This window comes from Lissotriton vulgaris, chromosome 4_1, assembly GCF_964263255.1.
Source record: "Lissotriton vulgaris chromosome 4_1, aLisVul1.2, whole genome shotgun sequence".
NCBI classification, from domain to species: Eukaryota; Metazoa; Chordata; class Amphibia; order Caudata; family Salamandridae; genus Lissotriton; species Lissotriton vulgaris.
This window is the reverse complement of record NC_141691.1, coordinates 1302463216-1302484037: the sequence shown is the minus strand read 5'-3', so window position 1 is coordinate 1302484037 and position 20822 is coordinate 1302463216. Positions and strand designations below refer to the sequence as shown.

At 40.6% G+C, this 20822-nt stretch overlaps 8 non-coding genes across 8 annotated transcripts; all 8 read left to right on the top strand.

Annotated features, from left to right (window-relative positions):
- Window positions 1-198: 198 nt before the first annotated feature.
- TRNAI-AAU (transfer RNA isoleucine (anticodon AAU)) lies at window positions 199-272 on the top strand. The gene has a single exon. It is a non-coding gene; the product is annotated as a tRNA-Ile (tRNA).
- A 790-nt stretch (window positions 273-1062) lies between these two features.
- On the top strand, window positions 1063-1136 carry TRNAI-AAU (transfer RNA isoleucine (anticodon AAU)). The gene has a single exon. It is a non-coding gene; the product is annotated as a tRNA-Ile (tRNA).
- Window positions 1137-13582: 12446 nt separating this feature from the next.
- TRNAI-AAU (transfer RNA isoleucine (anticodon AAU)) lies at window positions 13583-13656 on the top strand. Its single transcript has one exon. It is a non-coding gene; the product is annotated as a tRNA-Ile (tRNA).
- Window positions 13657-15309: 1653 nt separating this feature from the next.
- TRNAI-AAU (transfer RNA isoleucine (anticodon AAU)) lies at window positions 15310-15383 on the top strand. The gene has a single exon. It is a non-coding gene; the product is annotated as a tRNA-Ile (tRNA).
- Window positions 15384-16172: 789 nt separating this feature from the next.
- On the top strand, window positions 16173-16246 carry TRNAI-AAU (transfer RNA isoleucine (anticodon AAU)). Its single transcript has one exon. It is a non-coding gene; the product is annotated as a tRNA-Ile (tRNA).
- Window positions 16247-17034: 788 nt separating this feature from the next.
- On the top strand, window positions 17035-17108 carry TRNAI-AAU (transfer RNA isoleucine (anticodon AAU)). Its single transcript has one exon. It is a non-coding gene; the product is annotated as a tRNA-Ile (tRNA).
- Window positions 17109-17841: 733 nt separating this feature from the next.
- Window positions 17842-17915, top strand: TRNAI-AAU (transfer RNA isoleucine (anticodon AAU)). The gene has a single exon. It is a non-coding gene; the product is annotated as a tRNA-Ile (tRNA).
- A 1906-nt stretch (window positions 17916-19821) lies between these two features.
- On the top strand, window positions 19822-19895 carry TRNAI-AAU (transfer RNA isoleucine (anticodon AAU)). Its single transcript has one exon. It is a non-coding gene; the product is annotated as a tRNA-Ile (tRNA).
- Window positions 19896-20822: the final 927 nt, after the last annotated feature.

Here is a 20822-nt window from a genome sequence, read left to right as displayed (position 1 = left end):
ATGGCTCTAAGTTCTAACACTAAGTATGAAAATCTCTTTTGTATTTTAATTTTTCGAAAGTCATATTAGTTTCTTCATGTTGATATTATATATTTATAACTTCATGGTAAACCTCCGAAATTAAGCTTTCCAAATCTCCCAGGTTAACTATCATTAGCACTTCTTCATATGCTGGACTTCCAGGAATTTGTACAGACCGGCCTGTTAGCTCAGATGGTTAGAGCGTGGTGCTAATAACGCCAAGGTCACAGGTTCGATCCCTGTACAGGCCAAGTTTAATTGTTTGAAAAAAGATACATTTTTCTTGTGTCTCATTTTTGACTGTTTATCACCTTGGATCAAAAGCTACTTGAAGGATTGGATGAATACATTTGATATAGTTGTAGAATTAATTATCATTCTGAAAGCTCCTGGAATATCTATAATTGGTTCTAAGTTCTAACGCCAAGTAACTAAATCTCTTATTTATTGCAATTTATTGAGGTCATTTTTTGTTTTGTCTTGTTGATGAAATATAAAGATAGTATGAATTTAAACAGCTGAATATAAGCTTTCCAACTATCCCGGGTTAACAATCAGTAGCACTTCATCATCTGCTATTTCTTCACTAGTATGCTATATATTTAGTGAGCCTATTAGTTTAGTCTTTAGAGCATAAAGTTAAAAATGCCAAGGACATACTTTCAATCAGTCTCCAAGCCAATAAGTGATGCTCCTTTAATGTTGAAAATAGATGTATTTTCTTCTGTATAATGTGTATGTCTATATTTCCTTTGAGGGGAAGCTGATAGAATGATTAGATGAATCAATTGCATATAGGTGATGAATTGTTATTTATTGCTAAAACACATGGAAAAAACATTAATGGTTCTAAGTTCTAACACTAAGTATGAAAATCTCTTTTGTATTGTAATTTTTCTAAAGTCATATTAGTTTCTTCATGTTGATAATTTATATTTATAACTTCATGGTACACCTCCGAAATTAAGCTTTCCAAATCTCCCGGGTTAACTATCATTAGCACTTCTTCATATGCTGGACTTCCAGGAATTTGTGCAAAATGGCCTGTTAGCTCAGATGGTTAGAGCGTGGTGCTAATAACGCCAAGGTCACAGGTTCGATCCCTGTACAGGCCAAGTTTAATTGTTTGAAAAAAGATTAATTTTTCTTGTGTCTCATTTTTGACTGTTTATCACCTTGGATCAAACACTGCTTGAAGGATTGGATGAATGCATGTGATATAGTTGTAGAATTAATTATTATTCTGAAAGCTCCTGGAATATCTATTAATGGTTCTAAGTTCTAACGCCAAGTAACTAAATCTCTTATTTATTGCAATTTATTGAGGTCATTTTTGTTTTGTCTTGTTGATGAAATATAAAGATAGTATGAATGTAAACCGCTGAATATAAGCTTTCCAACTATCCCGGGTTAACAATCGGTAGCACTTCATCATCTGCTATTTCTTCAATAGTATGCTATATATTTATTGAGCCTATTAGTTTAGTGTTTAGAGCATAAAGTTAACAATGCCAAGAACATACTTTCAATATGGCTGAGATACCCGCCACCCCCTCTCAACACAATCCCCAAAGGAGGGAAACCGGAAACAGTTCTTGAAGTTTTTTGGAAGAGGGAGGGAGTAACCCTCCCGGCCGTATTTATTAAAACAAAATTAAAACATTAAATCAACATTTTATATTATGTACAATTTCATTACCACATTGCGATGTTTGGCTAACCTTAACAGATTCTCTAATACAGAGGTTCTCCTAGCCGAACTAACATCCTACACACATTTACTTGAAATTATGAAATTGTACATCCTAACGTTTAAGGGCCAACGGCAAGGTCGTAACCGGTGTCAAGATCCCTAACCAGAAATACCCCCCCCCACTTGTGAGGGGCGACAGCACTGAGGCGTACCTCAAGTGCAACTACCAATTTCCCTTTGACTTGACGGGGGCACCAATAAAACTCGACGCCACTTAAAGGTCGTTCGAGGACTCGTGTGAGGTATCTAGAAGGTAGCGTAGACCCCCCCAAACCCCGCACAACTTACCACATCTGCCGTCGCAGACGTCACTGGCCCCGGGAAATTCCCCAGGAGGGGGCTGTAACCCCTCCTACACAGGAAGGGGCCTTGACCGCCTTTCCTTTTCTTTCGGCGACCCATCCTTAGAAGGGACCGCCTCCCCGTTGAGGGGCCAATGGCCACCTCTCCCGAGCGCTCCCATCCGTGTTGGGTGACGCCCACTCATAGGGATCTTCCAATTAGTGCTCACCGATCATGACCTTACCGCCACAGGCCGGATAGTTGACCGGCTATACGGACCCCCCACAAAGCTCCTACCTAAAGGTCATGTTTTAACGTTTTTAACCATGCTAAGAAGTCTCCTATGAGTAACTCATTCCCCACCCGAGACAAATGCACACCATCCCCCAAATACATACTGTCATCATTAATACAGCCATGCGAAATAGAATGCAATGTCCTGGAACGGAACAACCTACTCACTTTGTTATTAAGCTTCCTCACAGAGTGATTCAAAGCAGGAACAGAAATAGCCCCTCGCCAAACCTTTCGTGGGATCATATGCGACCACGCAATTGTGCACCCCGGAACTCTCCTCGCCAACCAACTTACAGTGGAAAGCATTGCCTCCAGGAGAAGTCGTCTACCGGTGGTGACCAAATCGTTGCCCCCTAGATGCACTATGATTATAGACGGCGGTGACCTCGTCCGCCCTAACAAACCCTCGAAAAATGCTTGAAACTGGTCAATACAGAGCCCGCCTCTTCCGTAGAAGGACACCCTGTACCCGTATTCCCCAGCTACGTGAATCATGTCACCTGCTTTGAATACGTCCGCGGCACGCCTCACGTATGAGTGGCCCACGACCCACATCTCCTTCTTCACAGCCGGTGATGTCTGACCGCTGGCCCGGTGTTGGGTCGATTGCATAGTCCGCCCCGCCTCGTAGGCTTGCGCAACTGAAAACCAAACAAAGACAAGAAGCGTGAGTACATCATTACAGCTTCACAACATGTGCAACCGCACATACCTCTTATAACACTTGGAGGACCAACGCCCCACTCGTTTCACTTGTTCAACATTAAGACCCCTGGCTGTAGCTTCCGTAGCAGCCCCTATCCGAAAGGAGTGGGTCCCAAACTCGCCCGGGTTCAAGCCCGCAGCGGCAATTGACATCGCAAGCACCCGCTGAAACTGAAATCTCGTCAGTGGGGTGGCGTCCGCGTGTCTCAACAAGGTCCCCCCCCATGATGCCACCCTTCGTGCTAGGTAGTTCTCTAAACACTTTACTGGACACATGGAGGACCCGGGAATCCTGGGTATGATTATGCAGTCACCCATCCCATCTTGATCGGTCTTGGACCTGACAAAGGAGACAGTCATTGTCTCTCCTCTGACCTGAACGTGTTCCCGGCACAAACCCCCTGTCACATCCCGTTTGTTCCTCGCCACCAGTTCGCCTACCCGCATCGCTCCATGAAATGCCAGCGTAAAAGCGGCTCGGAACAACACCGTCTCAAACTGAGATGAACATGTGGCAGGGAGTGTGGCCAACAATTGGGCCAACCTATCCAAACCTATCGGGCGCCTCTCATCTACTCTGCGACCCTCAAGGCGTTGCCACCCACGCAGCGCTTTCTGTACAACGAAAGACGCTGTCGGGTCCTGGATACCATGAGCCCTGGCAACAAAGGAAATGGCAGCACGATGCCTCTGGGCCGTAGCCACCGATTTCCCAGCCCTACGTAAGGACATCAGAAAATTCACTACCCATTCCTCGTGGCCCCAAAGCCCCTCTCCATCAGTCCCCAAAAAGGCCAAATAGGACCGAAACGCCCCTTCATATGCCTTCCTTGTCCTTGGTGCTAGGCTCTCTCCCACGAGGTGACGAAGTTCGGGGCACCGAGAGACCAGAGAGCTTCGGGAAAGGGTGCCGGCTCTGGGTCCGCTGTGGGAAGGAAACCCGAGAAAGCCTGCATATGAAAACGAGACAGTGCATCAGCTGCCTGATTCAGTACCCCCGGGACATGTTTAGCTCTGAATAGCACATTCAGTTGCATACACAGTAAAACAATTTCTTTGAGCAGTCTTAAAATCAGTTTACATTGTGCTGCCTGGCTATTGATGCACTCGACCACGGTCATATTGTCAGACCAAAATACCACAGAGTGATCTTTGAACCCTTCGGGCCAGGTTCTTAGGGCCATCAAAATGGGGAAAAGTTCCAAGAAAGCAATATTACTTGTCAGTCCATTGTCATGCCACCATGCCGGCCATCTTTGTGCCGACCATTTTGTGCCGAAGATAGCACCAAAACCTATGCTACCTGCCGAATCTGTCCATAGCCCCAGCTCTTCAGAGGACACGGCCGGTTTGTTCCAGACTACTCGACCATTAAAATCCGCCAGGAATGCTAACCAAATGCGCATGTCCTGGCGGACCTCAGCCGATAGTCTCGTGCGATGATGACCCTCCTTTAGGCCGACCATAGCTTGGGCAATTGAACGGGAAAAGGGGCGGGCCATCGGTATAACCCTCAGGGCAAAGTTCAACTGTCCCACCAACTGCTGTAACTGATGCAGCGTAACTTTAGATCCATTTATACACATTTGCAGGGCTGCCCTGAACTTCCCCACTTTGTCAGCTGGTAAACGAAAACAACCCTCACTGGAGTCTAACTCGATCCCCAGAAACTCGAGGCAAGTCGCAGGACCCACCGTCTTACCCGGTGCCAATGGCACACCAAACTGCTTCATTAATACACAAAATTCGGCCAAGGCCTGGCCACATTCGAGATCCCCGGCTGCCCCAAGGAACAGAAAGTTGTTGTGCCTATCATCTCAATGTTATCTCTGTTTGGAGTGTTATGCCAGCATGTATTCCATGTTCTCTCTTACCTCTATGGTTCCATATTCTCCATTCTGATCCTGGCGGTTGCTGAGGCAGGATGGTGAATACTTGTACTGCTTTACCTGTTGAATAAACTCACCTTTACCAACTCCTGGATCTCGACTTCTTCACTTCATTTTGGCGACGCTCCGGTCTACCACGTCTTTGAGGAGTCTCTGGTGTTCCTGGAGAGCTGTTTTCCTACACTTCGTTCCTCTCTTCAGGTTGGCGCTTCCTGTGGACTCTCGCTTGGCGCTGTTCCCTCACGGCGCTTTCCGCTCCTGTGCTCCTGAAAAGCGGCAACCCGAGGTACTGTCTCTTTCTTTTTGGGTTGTTTGGGCCGTTCTCCGCGTCCCTGTGCGCTCGAGCACACAGCGCAAGACAGCGCGAGTGATTCCAACGTTCCAAGCGCCATTTCTCCGTGCTAGCGCGAGAACTCTCCTTTGTTTCTCTCAGTTGCCAGGAGACGCTACTTGTGTCTGACGCTCCATGCGCGCTGACGTCATCGCGCACTGCGTCTGGCGGCCATTTTGAGAGCTTTTGCCAACCACGCATAAAACCCCTTCATTTACATTGCCGTTTTGCCAACCACGTTCAATTTCAACCGGCAAAACAATTTTTTTCTATCAAATACTGCTTTAATACAGTTTGCCTAATCCAATACAAGCAAGATACTTTACATTACGTTTCTCTTCACCTGCCTCAGCTTTAATCCGCGAAATTTTAAAATTATAAACTTGCAAAAATACAAATTACATGGCTACCACTGCCAACCATACAATTTCTCCACCACCGGCTTTTCTTATTGAAGGGGAGATTCCCACCACGGAATGGGAAGAATGGCTAGGATTCTTCGAAAATTATCTGGAGGCCATAGATGGCCTTAGATTTCCTGCGACCAGGAAGAAAGCTATATTATTGAATTCCTTAGGCAAGGCAGGACAACATGTCTTCAAATTTCTACCAGAACTCTTAAATGATGATGGTGAGCCTATTGATAACCCCTACAATGAGGCAAAATTAAGATTAGAAAAATACTTTGGAAAACAAATTAATATCGTCATGCAAAGGCACAAATTCTATACTGTTCCGCAAAAGGGCAAAGAAACGGTTGATCAAATGGTTGCTCGATTACGAGAATTATCCCTGAAATGTGACTTTGGAGCTATGGCGGATCAGATGATTCGTGATCAACTTATAGTACAATGCAAAAACAAGCGCATGCAGCAAAAACTATGGGCAGCTAAAAACCCTACATTACTGGAAGCCATCACAATCGCAAAAGTCGTCGAGGAATCTGACAAATGCATGGACGAGATGCGTCTTCTTGAGTTAAAGAAGGAAGAGACTGTCAACGTTGTCTCCAAAGCTGATAAAGAACCACCTAATGTTGATAAATTTAACACTAAACCTAAAACTTTTCTTCCCAAATCTAGGTCTGTTTATAATAATCCTGGTGGGAAGGTGAAATTTGTGGGATGTTTTCGTTGTGGGGATATGTCTCATGCTGCTGATTTTCAAGGTTGTTTTGCCCGAGACAAAAATTGCCGTAAATGTGGTAAGCGGGGTCACATCAGCAAAGTGTGCAAATCTCCTGCATTTAATAGAGTTAGTTTTGTTGAAGATGATGCTTCTTCTCAAGAATTGTTCTTATGTGTGGATGGTGATACTGATGTTGACAATGCTCATTTTGTCTTGCAGAAGCCAAGAGCTTCTTTTATTCTCAACGATGTTTCTGTTACCCTTATGGTTGATCCAGGCTCGATGTTTTCCATTATACCTTTTAGTATGTATAAGGAACATTGGCCATCTGTACCACTTCTACACAGTGATTTCATGCCGAAAGGTTATACAGGGAAGGTAATTAAATTGAAGGGAGTCATGGATACTTCTTTTCAATTTAAAGACAGATCTGCTTCAGGCAAGGTTTTCATTTCCGAAGAAGGCCCAGCAATTCTTGGGTGGTTACAACAGTACGACTTACATATTATTCTTGACCCAAGGTCTGATGATGTGGTACTTGCTGTTGATGATTTTTACAATGTTGAAAATGTCCTTTCTAAATTCTCTGATGTTTTCCGTCCTACATTGGGCAAATTGAAAGGTTACTTACATGAAATCAAGGTTAAGGAAAATGCTTCCCCTGTTAGACATGCTTTAAGAAGAATTCCCATTGCTGTTAGGAAGGAGGTAAAGGAAATGCTTGACGACATGCAAAAGCAGGACATAATTGAACCGGTGGAAGCTTCTGAGTGGCTTTCGCCAGTTGTAGTCACACAGAAAAAGGACGGTAAGCTCCGCTTTTGTGTTGACCTTCGTTCTCTTAACCAGAACATTATTGTCGACAAATTTCCTTTGCCCAACATTTCTGAAATGGTCTTACTAATGGACAAGGTTAAATTCTTTAGTAAACTGGACCTACGGTCCGCCTACCATCAAGTTGTATTACACCCTGACTCCAAAAAGTTTACTGCCTTTGTTACCATTGAAGGGGTGTTTCAATTTAAAAGGTTGCCTTTTGGCCTTGCCTCTGCGGCAAGCGTTTTTCAACGCATGATGCATTCTCTTTTCAAAGACTTAAAGCATATCCACTTCTTCCAAGATGACATCTTAATTACTGGTATAGATGAGCTTGAGCACAATGCTAATTTGTCGAAAGTTTTACAAATTCTTTCTACTGCTGGTCTTACTTTGAGAAAAGACAAATGTCAGTGTTTGTTAACTGAAATCGACTATCTGGGGTACACTATTTCTCAGAATGGTATTAAGCCAAAGGAAGATCTCCTAAAAGCTATCAGATGTGCTCCTATTCCCACTGACAAAGACCAACTCAAATCGTTTCTTGGTTTAGTGGAGTACTACTCCAAATTTGTCCCTAGTTTTTCACATAAGACTGAACCGTTACGAATGTTACTTAGGAAAGGTGTGCACTTCGAGTGGGGAACTTTACAGTCGCAAGCTTTTGAACTGGTTAAAAGTGATATCATTAATGCTGGCATTTTGACAACCTTTGAACCTGGTAGGGATACTTACGTTACAGTTGATGCAAGTGCATACGGTATTGGCGCGGTGTTGTCTCAGAGGTCTGGAGGAAGTGAGAAAACTGTGGCGTTTGCTTCTCGCTGCCTCAATTCCTCTGAGCGCAACTACGCTGTCATCGAGCGTGAGGCCCTAGCTGCTGTTTGGGGCGTTTCGCACTTTCGTATCTACCTATGGGGTATGGTATTTTGTCTAAGAACTGACCACAAACCCCTTCTCAAAATCCTGTCACCGGGCGGAGCCAATAATGGTTCTCCCCGCCTAATGAAGTTTGCTGCCAAGTTACAAGACTACACTTACAGATTAGAGCATATTTCCGGTTGGAGGAATACACAAGCGGATTGCTTGTCACGTCTCCCTGTTGTTTCAGAGGATGTTGGTGTGGATTTGGAGGATGAGAGTGTCTGTTTAATTGCTGCCTTTGAGGATGCTTGCTCTTCTGAATTCCATTCTATCTCTAGAGAAGAGTGGCATCAGGCTGTCCTAGAAGATGCTGATTTTGCTGAGTTGGTTGATGCTATACGTTTTGGATGGAGAAGGGAAGGGAATGTTAAACCTTCTCTGCGTTCATTTGTCAAACTACAAGAAGAGCTGAGTTTGGGTGCTTCTGATGATCTGGTGTTACGTGGTGAGAGGTTTGTCCCGCCATCCTCTCTTAGGAGGAAAATCTTTTGTTTAGCGCATGAAGGACATCTCGGGCAAAACATGACTCTTAAAAGGGTTAAAAAAGACTTTTGGTGGCCTGGAGTTGACGATGATGTGCGTAGGTGGGTTGAATCTTGTCTTCTGTGTAAGGAGAGTGAAAAGAGATTGAAGATCTCCTCTCCTCCGCAGGGTTCCATTGTCAGCTCTTGCGTTTTGCCTTGGGATAAGTTATGTTTGGATTTCATTGGTCCCATGGACTCCTTACCTGCTGATTGTAGGTTTGCTTTAGTTCTTGTTGATGTATCCTCTAGGTGGTTGTGTGTAGAGTTTATGAGGAATATCACCACAGATGCTGTCATAAAACAGTTGAGATCCCTTTTCCTTAAGGAGAGCTTTCCGAAAATCCTCGTTACTGATAATGGCACCCAACTCACTTCGTCCTCTATGCATTCTTTCTTAATCAATCATGGCATTCAACACGTTTGCACTTCCCTTTACAACCCCCAGGGCAATGGATTGGTGGAACGAATGAACCGTTTGATTAAGGGTACCATACAGTTGTCTGTACAAGGACAGAAGGATGTACGCAGGGCGGTAGAAGATATGGTGTGGTCTTACAATACCACAGCCCATGGAGTGACTGATTTGGTTCCGTTTGAGTGCATGCGTGGGAGGACTCCCAGAACTAAGCTGGTTCCGCAGTGGCTGTGGGAAGGTAATGTTGCTTCTAAGGTGGTTCCTGGAAAGGTGGGTAGAGTTGAAGTGGGCGACTTGGTTAAAATCAAGTTAGGGCGTAGGGAGTTTGGCATGAATAAGTTTTCCGATCCCGTGAGGGTCAAGGAAGTACACAAATGGCATGTTGTGCTAGAGAATGGGCAAAATTGGAATTTTCGCAGGATTGCCTTGTATGCCAAGAAGCAGGTTCCTGATGAGAAAGTGGTTGAGCAATCTTCCAGAGATGTGTCCTTGAAGGGTGATCCTCTCCTCAAGGATTCCCAAGTTGTTTCAGGTCCTTCTCAGGGCACATGTCACGTCCCAGACTCTTTCCCTGTTACTCCCACCTGTTCCAAGGAGTTTCTTTCTGCTCCTCAGTCTGCACAAGGAATGTCCTCTAGTTTGAGTCGCACCTCCCATGGAAGGACTCTTCGAGTTCCTAAGAAATTTGATGGATTTGTCAGATATTAATTTTTCTCTTTTTATTTTACTGTTTTTTTTTTTGTTTTTTGTTTTTTGTTTCCTTTAAGGGGAGGAGATATGTTGTGCCTATCATCTCAATGTTATCTCTGTTTGGAGTGTTATGCCAGCATGTATTCCATGTTCTCTCTTACCTCTATGGTTCCATATTCTCCATTCTGATCCTGGCGGTTGCTGAGGCAGGATGGTGAATACTTGTACTGCTTTACCTGTTGAATAAACTCACCTTTACCAACTCCTGGATCTCGACTTCTTCACTTCAAAAGTCATCAAGGTAATGCATTACATGTTGGAAACCCGTCCTCTTTGTGAAGACCCATTGTAGAAAACTACTGAATTTCTCGAAATAGGCACAAGATATAGAGCACCCCATCGGCATACACCTATCCATGTAATAATGACCCTGAAACGTGAAACCTAGGAGAGGCTGATCGTCTGGGTGTACCGGGAGCAACCGGAACGCTGACTCGATATCCGACTTCGCCATCAGCGCCCCGGGCCCCAGGCGATTCAAAATGGCTACGGCCTCATCGAAAGATGCGTACCGCACCGAACACAATTCTGGGTCTATTGCATCGTTTACAGAAAGACCACGTGGAGCTGATAAATTATGAATCAGTCGGAACTCACCCGGGTCCTTCTTGGGGACCACCCCTAAAGGAGAACAAACCAAACTCTGCACCGGGGGTACACTAAACGGGCCGGCAACCCGACCTCGAGTAACCTCTTTCCGGATTTTCTCCTGTACCACGGTCGTATGCTGTAGGACCGAAAGTTGATTTTTACACTTCTCCACACCCTGAAAGTCCCCTACTGGGATGCGGAAACCATACGAGAACCCGTTCCGCAGCACCCCAGCAGAAGTACGATCCGGGTATTCACTGAGCCAGGGAATCATCACCAAGGTATCAATCGGGGTAGGTAAAGGCGCCCCTCGGACTATGTTAGACCTGTTTGGCGCCTCCTCTACCCCCGTTATCACCCGTTTTGGCTCTGCACGTGGACTCAGGATGGGACGACCCGCACCCACTACATTCATGTCTAAATTTACACGATCCCTGGGGCCTAGTACATTTACCTCTGTTGAAATTCCAGCAGAACCCCCTTTTCCCTGTATTGCTGGCAGGTCTCGAGTGATCGTCGGTACCCGTACCTGATCGAAAGGGCGTCCCCGCATATTGCCGGGAGGATTCGCCAACATTACCCCCTACCAATGGCATTTTCAACATACCTGTCTCCTTCATTTTATCCCATGTCAAAGAATCGTAACAATCCCAGGTTAAGTTTTTATTATGCTCTTTAGCCTTTCTAAAAAGATTATCGTAGCAGAACCAATGGTTACCCTGGTGTGATGTCGAGTACCCCATGATTCGCGACTGATAGGTCGGCAACTCGGAAAGTAACTCGGGCCTACGTTCCCCTAAGATCGACGTAAAAATACCCCAAGCTTTGCCCCAATTGCCAATATTCTCATTCACTTTAAAGGCGGCCATTTTCGCGCGCCAAACACTCGGATGCATGAGGTCTTTCTGGCCCTTAACATGCTCCACCTCATAATGATCAACAAGCAACGAGAAGATGTTCACATATTCCCCCGCCCAAATCTTCTCTTTAATTGCCAAAGGCACATGTTGACCCAACCTTTCTCTACGAGAGGGTGCTGACTCATCCCTCACAATCGGCAATGGCCGCTTACCTGCACCGGACGCTGCCTCTGCGGTCGTAATCGTCCCTTGTGGCTCGTCAACTACTGCAGCCGGCGCGGACACCTTGGCTGCCTCCCGTTTCTCACGCAGTTGCTTCATCAACGCCTGCGCGTCGACAGCCGTGGCGCCCTCAATACCTTCGCCCAACCACGCTGCAAGTTGTGCTGCCAGCTCGGGCGGCATATCCTCATTGGACACCGGGGTGACCACCACAGGAATCGGATTCCCCTCCACGGGTACTGGGGTTGGCGCTTCAAGCGGGGTACGGGGAACCGGGACGTCTCCCCCAGCTGGCCCCCTCCTTGACCTCTTGGCTCTCCCTCCTGGGGCTGCTCCCGCCGAAGGACGTTCCGGCCCCCCTTCCCCCTCTCTCTCCGCCACCCGCTTCTTCAGCTCGGTCATCTCCTTCATGAGGACCCGAAGCATCTGTTCAGTCGTCATTCTCTTTCCGCCTTTCTTGGGCATTTCTCCGACAGAATATCTGTAAGACAAAAAGAAGGATTACAACGCTCAAAATTGGCTCTTCGTTCCGTCTCGAGCTCACGTGCAGCGAGGAGGTGCTGCTTCAGAGCACAGGAACAAGAGGATGCCTTCCGGTTTTGCGTCCCCTTTTATCCGTCTTCAGGGCGGGCGTAAACCCGCCCCTGCCTGCCCCGAGGGCGTGGCCAGCCGCGTCAGTGTCTAGGCCAGCCCACTCTAGGGCGGGAGAAAGCGCGCCCCGGCTGCGCCGCTTCGGGCATACCAGCCGAGACACGCCTCCCGCCCAAGATGGCTTCCCGGGGGGATCGTGGTACTCTGCCATACGTGCGGGGGGACCGAGTGGTCGCCCCTTTCCATCAGTCTCTAAGCCAATACTTGATGCTCCTTTAATGTTGAAAATAGATGTATTTTCTTCTGTATCATGTGTATCTCTATATTTCCTTTGAGGGGAAGCTGATAGAATGATTAAATGAATCAATTGCATATAGGTGATGAATTGTTATTTATTGCTAAAACACATGGAAAAAACATTAATGGCTCTAAGTTCTAACACTAAGTATGAAAATCTCTTTTGTATTGTAATTTTTCTAAAGTCATATTAGTTTCTTCATGTTGATATTATATATTTATAACTTCATGGTAAACCTCCGAAATTAAGCTTTCCAAATCTCCCGGGTTAACTATCATTAGCACTTCTTCATATGCTGGACTTCCAGGAATTTGTGCAGACTGGCCTGTTAGCTCAGATGGTTAGAGCGTGGTGCTAATAACGCCAAGGTCACAGGTTCGATCCCTGTCCAGGCCAAGTTTAATTGTTTGAAAAAAGATTAATTTTTCTTGTGTCTCATTTTTGACTGTTTATCACCTTGGATCAAACGATGCTTGAAGGATTGGATGAATACATTTGATATAGTTGTAGAATTAATTATTATTCTGAAAGCTCCTGGAATATCTATTAATGGTTCTAAGTTCTAATACCAAGTAACTAAATCTCTTATTTATTGCAATTTATTGAGGTCATTTTTGTTTTGTCTTGTTGATGAAATATAAAAATAGTATGAATGTAAACAGCTGAATATAAGCTTTCCAACTATCCCGGGTTAACAATCAGTAGCACTTCATCATCTGCTATTTCTTCAATAGTATGCTATATATTTAGTGAGCCTATTAGTTTAGTCTTCAGAGCATAAAGTTAAAAATGCCAAGGACATACTTTCAATCCGTCTCCAAGCCAATACTTGATGCTACTTTAATGTTGAAAATAGATGTATTTTCTTCTGTATCATGTGTATCTCTATATTTCCTTTGAGGGGAAGCTGATAGAATGATTAAATGAATCAATTGCATATAGGTGATGAATTGTTATTTATTGCTAAAACACATGGAAAAAACATTAATGGTTCTAAGTTCTAACACTAAGTATGAAAATCTCTTTTGTATTGTAATTTTTTTAAAGTCATATAAGTTTCTTCATGTTGATATTATATATTTATAACTTCATGGTAAACCTCTGAAGTTAAGCTTTCCAAATCTTCCTGGTTAACTATCATTAGCACTTCTTCATATGCTGGACTTCTAGGAATTTGTGCAAAATGGCCTGTTAGCTCAGATGGTTAGAGCATGGTGCTAATAACGCCAAGGTCACAGGTTCGATCCCTGTACAGGCCAAGTTTAATTGTTTGAAAAAAGATAAATGTTTCTTGTGTCTCATCTTTGACTGTTTATCACCTTGGATCAAACGCTGCTTGAAGGATTGGATGAATACATTTGATATAGTTGTAGAATTAATTATTATTCTGAAAGCTCCTGAAATATCTATTAATGGTTCTAAGTTCTAACGCCAAGTAACTAAATCTCTTATTTATTGCAATTTATTGAGGTCATTTCTGTTTTGTCTTGTTGATGAAATATAAATATAGTATGAATGTAAACAGCTGAATATAAGCTTTCCAACTATCCCGGGTTAACAATCGGTAGCACTTCATCATCTGCTATTTCTTCAATAGTATGCTATATATTTATTGAGCCTATTAGTTTAGTCTTTAGAGCATAAAGTTAACAATGCCAAGAACATACTTTCAATCAGTCTCTAAGCCAATACTTGATGCTCCTTTAATGTTGAAAATAGATGTATTTTCTTCAGTATCATTTGTATGTCTATATTTCCTTCGGGGGGGAAGCTGACACAATGATTAGATGAATCAATTGCATATAGGCGATGAATTGTTATTTATTGCTAAAACACATGGAAAAAACATTAATGGCTCTAAGTTCTAACACTAAGTATGAAAATCTCTTTTGTATTGTAATTTTTCTAAAGTCATATTAGTTTCTTCATGTTGATATTATATATTTATAACTTCATGGTAAACCTCCGAAATTAAGCTTTCAAATCTCCCGGGTTAACTATCATTAGCACTTCTTCATATGCTGGACTTCCAGGGATTTGTGCAGACCGGCCTGTTAGCTCAGATGGTTAGAGTGTGGTGCTAATAATGCCAAGGTCACAGGTTCGATCCCTGTACAGGCCAAGTTTAATTGTTTGAAAAAAGATTAATTTTTCTTGTGTCTCTTTTTTGACTGTTTATCACCTTGGATCAAACGATGCTTGAAGGATTGGATGAATACATTTGATATAGTTGTAGAATTAATTATTATTCTGAAAGCTCCTGGAATATCTATTAATGGTTCTAAGTTCTAACACCAAGTTACTAAATCTCTTATTTATTGCAATTTATTGAGGTCATTTTTGTTTTGTCTTGTTGATGAAATATAAAAATAGTATGAATGTAAACAGCTGAATATAAGCTTTCCAACTATCCCGGGTTAACAATCAGTAGCACTTCATCATCTGCTATTTCTTCAATAGTATGCCATATATTTAGTGAGCCTATTAGTTTAGTCTTCAGAGCATAAAGTTAAAAAAAACAAGGACATACTTTCAATCCGTCTCCAAGCCAATACTTGATGCTCCTTTAATGTTGAAAATAGATGTATTTTCTTCTGTATCTTGTGTATCTCTATATTTCCTTTGAGGGGAAGCTGATAGAATGATTAAATGAATCAATTGCTTATAGGTGATGAATTGTTATTTATTGCTAAAACACATGGAAAAAACATTAATGGTTCTAAGTTCTAACACTAAGTATGAAAATATCTTTTGTATTGTAAGTTTTTTTAAAGTCATATAAGTTTCTTCATGTTTATATTATATATTTATAACTTCATGGTAAACCTCTGAAATTAAGCTTTCCAAATCTCCCGGGTTAACTATCATTAGCACTTCTTCATATGCTGGACTTCCAGTAATTTGTGCAAAATGGCCTGTTAGCTCAGATGGTTAGAGCGTGGTGCTAATAACGCCAAGGTCACAGGTTCGATCCCTGTACAGGCCAAGTTTAATTGTTAGTAAAAAGATAATTTTTTCTTGTGTCTTATTTTTGACTGTTTATCACCTTGGATCAAACGCTGCTTGAAGGATTGGATGAATACATTTGATATAGTTGTAGAATTAATTATTATTCTGAAAGCTCCTGAAATATCTATCAATGGTTCTAAGTTCTAACGCCAAGTAACTAAATCTCTTATTTATTGCAATTTATTGAGGTCATTTTTGTTTTGTCTTGTTGATGAAATATAAAGATAGTATGAATGTAAACAGCTGAATATAAGCTTTCCAACTATCCTGGGTTAACAATCGGTAGAACTTCATCATATGCTATTTCTGCAATAGTATGCTATGTATTTATTGAGCCTATTAGTTTAGTCTGTAGAGCATAAAGTTAAAAATGCCAAGGACATACTTTCAATCAGTCTCCAAGCCAATACTTGATGCTCCTTTAATGTTGAAAATAGATGTATTTTCTTCTGTATAATGTGTATGTCTATATTTCCTTTGAGGGGAAGCTGATAGAATGATTAGATGAATCAATTGCATATAGGTGATGAATTGTTATTTATTGCTAAAACACATGGAAAAAACATTAATGGTTCTAAGTTCTAACACTAAGTATGAAAATCTCTTTTGTATTGTAATTTTTCTAAAGTCATATTAGTTTCTTCATGTTGATAATTTATATTTATAACTTCATGGTACACCTCTGAAATTAAGCTTTCCAAATCTCCCGGGTTAACTATCATTAGCACTTCTTCATATGCTGCACTTCCAGGAGCTTGTGCAAAATGGCCTGTTAGCTCAGATGGTTAGAGCATGGTGCTAATAACGCCAAGGTCACAGGTTCGATCCCTGTACAGGCCAAGTTTAATTGTTTGTAAAAAGATTAATTTTTCTTGTGTCTCATTTTTGACTGTTTATCACCTTGGATCAAATGCTGCTTGAAGGATTGGATGAATACATTTGATATAGTTGTAGAATTAATTATTATTCTGAAAGCTCCTGGAATGTCTGTTAATGGTTCTAAGTTCTAACGCCAAGTAACTAAATCTCTTATTTATTGCAATTTATTGAGGTCATTTTTGTTTTGTCTTGTTGATGAAATATAAAGATAGTATGAATGTAAACAGCTGAATATAGGCTTTCCAACTATCCCGGGTTAACAATCGGTAGCACTTCATCATCTGCTATTTCTTCAATAGTATGCTATATATTTATTGAGCCTATTAGTTTAGTCTTTAGAGCATAAAGTTAAAAATGCCAAGAACATACTTTCAATCAGTCTCTAAGCCAATACTTGATGCTCCTTTAATGTTGAAAATAGATGTATTTTCTTCAGTATCATTTGTATGTCTATATTTCCTTCGAGGGGAAGCTGACACAATGATTAGATGAATCAATTGCATATAGGTGATGAATTGTTATTTATTGCTAAAACACATGGAAAAACATTAATGGCTCTAAGTTCTAACACTAAGTATGAAAATCTCTTTTGTATTGTAATTTTTCTAAAGTCATATTAGTTTCTTCATGTTGATATTATATATTTATAACTTCATGGTAAACCTCCGAAATTAAGCTTTCCAAATCTCCCAGGTTAACTATCATTAGCACTTCTTCATATGCTGGACTTCCAGGAATTTGTGCAGACCGGCCTGTTAGCTCAGATGGTTAGAGCGTGGTGCTAATAACGCCAAGGTCACAGGTTCGATCCCTGTACAGGCCAAGTTTAATTGTTTGAAAAAAGATAAATGTTTCTTGTGTCTCATTTTTGACTGTTTATCACCTTGGATCAAACGATGCTTGAAGGATTGGATGAATACATTTGATATAGTTGTAGAATTAATTATTATTCTGAAAGCTCCTGGAATATCTATTAATGGTTCTAAGTTCTAACACCAAGTAACTAAATCTCTTATTTATTGCAATTTATTGAGGTCATTTTTGTTTTGTCTTGTTGATGAAATATAAAAATAGTATGAATGTAAACAGCTGAATATAAGCTTTCCAACTATCCCGGGTTAACAATCAGTAGCACTTCATCATCTGCTATTTCTTCAATAGTATGCTATATATTTAGTGAGCCTATTAGTTTAGTCTTCAGAGCATAAAGTTAAAAATGCCAAGGACATACTTTCAATCCGTCTCCAAGCCAATACTTGATGCTCCTTTAATGTTGAAAATAGATGTATTTTCTTCTGTATCATGTGTATCTCTATATTTCCTTTGAGGGGAAGCTGATAGAATGATTAAATGAATCAATTGCATATAGGTGATGAATTGTTATTTATTGCTAAAGCACATGGAAAAAACATTAATGGTTCTAAGTTCTAACACTAAGTATGAAAATCTCTTTTGTATAGTAATTTTTTTAAAGTCATATAAGTTTCTTCATGTTGATATTATATATTTATAACTTTCATATTCATATGCTGGACTTCCAGGATTTTGTGCAAAACGGCCTGTTAGCTCAGATGGTTAGAGCGTGGTGCTAATAACGCCAAGGTCACAGGTTCGATCCCTGTACAGGCCAAGTTTAATTGTTTGTAAAAAGATACATTTTTCTTGTGTCTCATTTTTGACTGTTTATCACCTTGGATCAAAAGCTACTTGAAGGATTGGATAAATACATTTGATATAGTTGTAGAATTAATTATCATTCTGAAAGCTCCTGGAATATCTATAATTGGTTCTAAGTTCTAACGCCAAGTAACTAAATCTCTTATTTATTGCAATTTATTGAGGTCATTTTTGTTTTGTCTTGTTGATGAAATATAAAGATAGTATGAATGTAAACAGCTGAATATAGGCTTTCCAACTATCCCGGGTTAACAATCAGTAGCACTTCATCATCTGCTATTTCTTCAATAGTATGCTATATATTTAGTGAGCCTATTAGTTTAGTCTTTAGAGCATAAAGTTAAAAATGCCAAGGACATACTTTCAATTAGTCTCCAAGCCAATACTTGATGCTCCTGTAATGTTGAAAATAGATGTATTTTCTTCTGTATCATGTGTATCTCTATATTTCCTTTGAGGGGAAGCTGATAGAATGATTAAATGAATCAATTGCATATAGGTGATGAATTGTTATTTATTGCTAAAACACATGGAAGAAACATTAATGGTTCTAAGTTCTAACACTAAGTATGAAAATCTCTTTTGTATTGTAATTTTTCTAAAGTCATATAAGTTTCTTCATGTTGATAATTTATATTTATAACTTCATGGTACACCTCTGAAATTAAGCTTTCCAAATCTCCCGGGTTAACTATCATTAGCACTTCTTCATATGCTCGACTTCCAGGTATTTGTGCAAAATGGCCTGTTAGCTCAGATGGTTGTTATTTATTGCTAAAACACATGGAAAAAACATTAATGGCTCTAAGTTCTAACACTAAGTATGAAAATCTCTTTTGTATTGTAATTTTTCTAAAGTCATATTAGTTTCTTCATGTTGATATTATATATTTATAACTTCATGGTAAACCTCCGAAATTAAGCTTTCCAAATCTCCCGGGTTAACTATCATTAGCACTTCTTCATATGCTGGACTTCCAGGAATTTGTGCAGACCGGCCTGTTAGCTCAGATGGTTAGAGCGTGGTGCTAATAACGCCAAGGTCACAGGTGCGATCCCTGTACAGGCCAAGTTTAATTGTTTGTAAAAAGATAAATTTTTCTTGTGTCTCATTTTTGACTGTTTATCACCTTGGATCAAACGCTGCTTGAAGGATTGGATGAATACATTTGATATAGTTGTAGAATTAATTATTATTCTGAAAGCTCCTGAAATATCTATTAATGACTCTAAGTTCTAACACCAAGTAACTAAATCTCTTATTTATTGCAATTTATTGAGGTCATTTTTGTTTTGTCTTGTTGATGAAATATAAAGATAGTATGAATGTAAACAGCTGAATATAAGCTTTCCAACTATCCCGGGTTAACAATCGGTAGCACTTCATCATCTGCTATTTCTTCAATAGTATGCTATGTATTTATTGAGCCTATTAGTTTAGTCTGTAGAGCATAAAGTTAAAAATGCCAAGGACATACTTTCAATCAGTCTCCAAGCCAATACTTGATGCTCCTTTAATGTTGAAAATAGATGTATTTTCTTCTGTATCATGTGTATCTCTATATTTCCTTTGAGGGGAAGCTGATAGAATGATTAAATGAATCAATTGCATATAGGTGATGAATTGTTATTTATTGCTAAAACACATGGAAAAAACATTAATGGTTCTAAGTTCTAACACTAAGTATGAAAATCTCTTTTGTATTGTAATTTTTTTAAAGTCATATAAGTTTCTTCATGTTGATATTATATATTTATAACTTCATGGTGAACCTCTGAAATTAAGCTTTCCAAATCTCCCGGGTTAACTATCATTAGCACTTCTTCATATGCTGGACTTCCAGTAAATTGTGCAATATGGCCTGTTAGCTCAGATGGTTAGAGCGTGGTGCTAATAACGCCAAGGTCACAGGTTCGATCCCTGTACAGGCCAAGTTTAATTATTTGTAAAAAGATACATTTTTCTTGTGTCTCATTTTTGACTGTTTATCACCTTGGATCAAACGCTGCTTGAAGGATTGGATGAATACATTTGATATAGTTGTAGAATTAATTATTATTCTGAAAGCTCCTGAAATATCTATTAATGGTTCTAAGTTCTAACGCCAAGTAACTAAATCTCTTATTTATTGCAATTCATTGAGGTCATTTTTGTTTTGTCTTGTTGATGAAATATAAAGATAGTATGAATGTAAACAGCTGAATATAAGCTTTCCAACTATCCCGGGTTAACAATCGGTAGAACTTCATCATCTGCTATTTCTTCAATAGTATGCTATATATTTATTGAGCCTATTAGTTTAGTCTTTAGAGCATAATGTTAAAAATGCCAAGGACATACTTTCAATCAGTCTCCAAGCCAATACTTGATGCTCCTTTAATGTTGAAAATAGATGTATTTTCTTCTGTATCATGTGTATGTCTATATTTCCTTTGAGGGGAAGCTGATAGAATGATTAGATGATTCAATTGCATATAGGTGATGAATTGTTATTTATTGCTAAAACACATGGAAAAACATTAATGGTTCTAAGTTCTAACACTAAGTATGAAAATGTCTTTTGTATTGTAATTTTTTTAAAGTCATATTAGTTTCTTCATGTTGATATTGTATATTTATAACTTCATGGTAAACCTCTGAAATTAAGCTTTCCAAATCTCCCGGGTTAACTATCATTAGCACTTCTTCATATGCTGGACTTCCAGGATTATGTGCAAAACGGCCTGTTAGCTCAGATGGTTAGAGCGAGGTGCTAATAACGCCAAGGTCACAGGTTCGATCCCTGTACAGGCCAAGTTTAATTGTTTGTAAAAAGATACATTTTTCTTGTGTCTCATTTTTGACTGTTTATCACCTTGG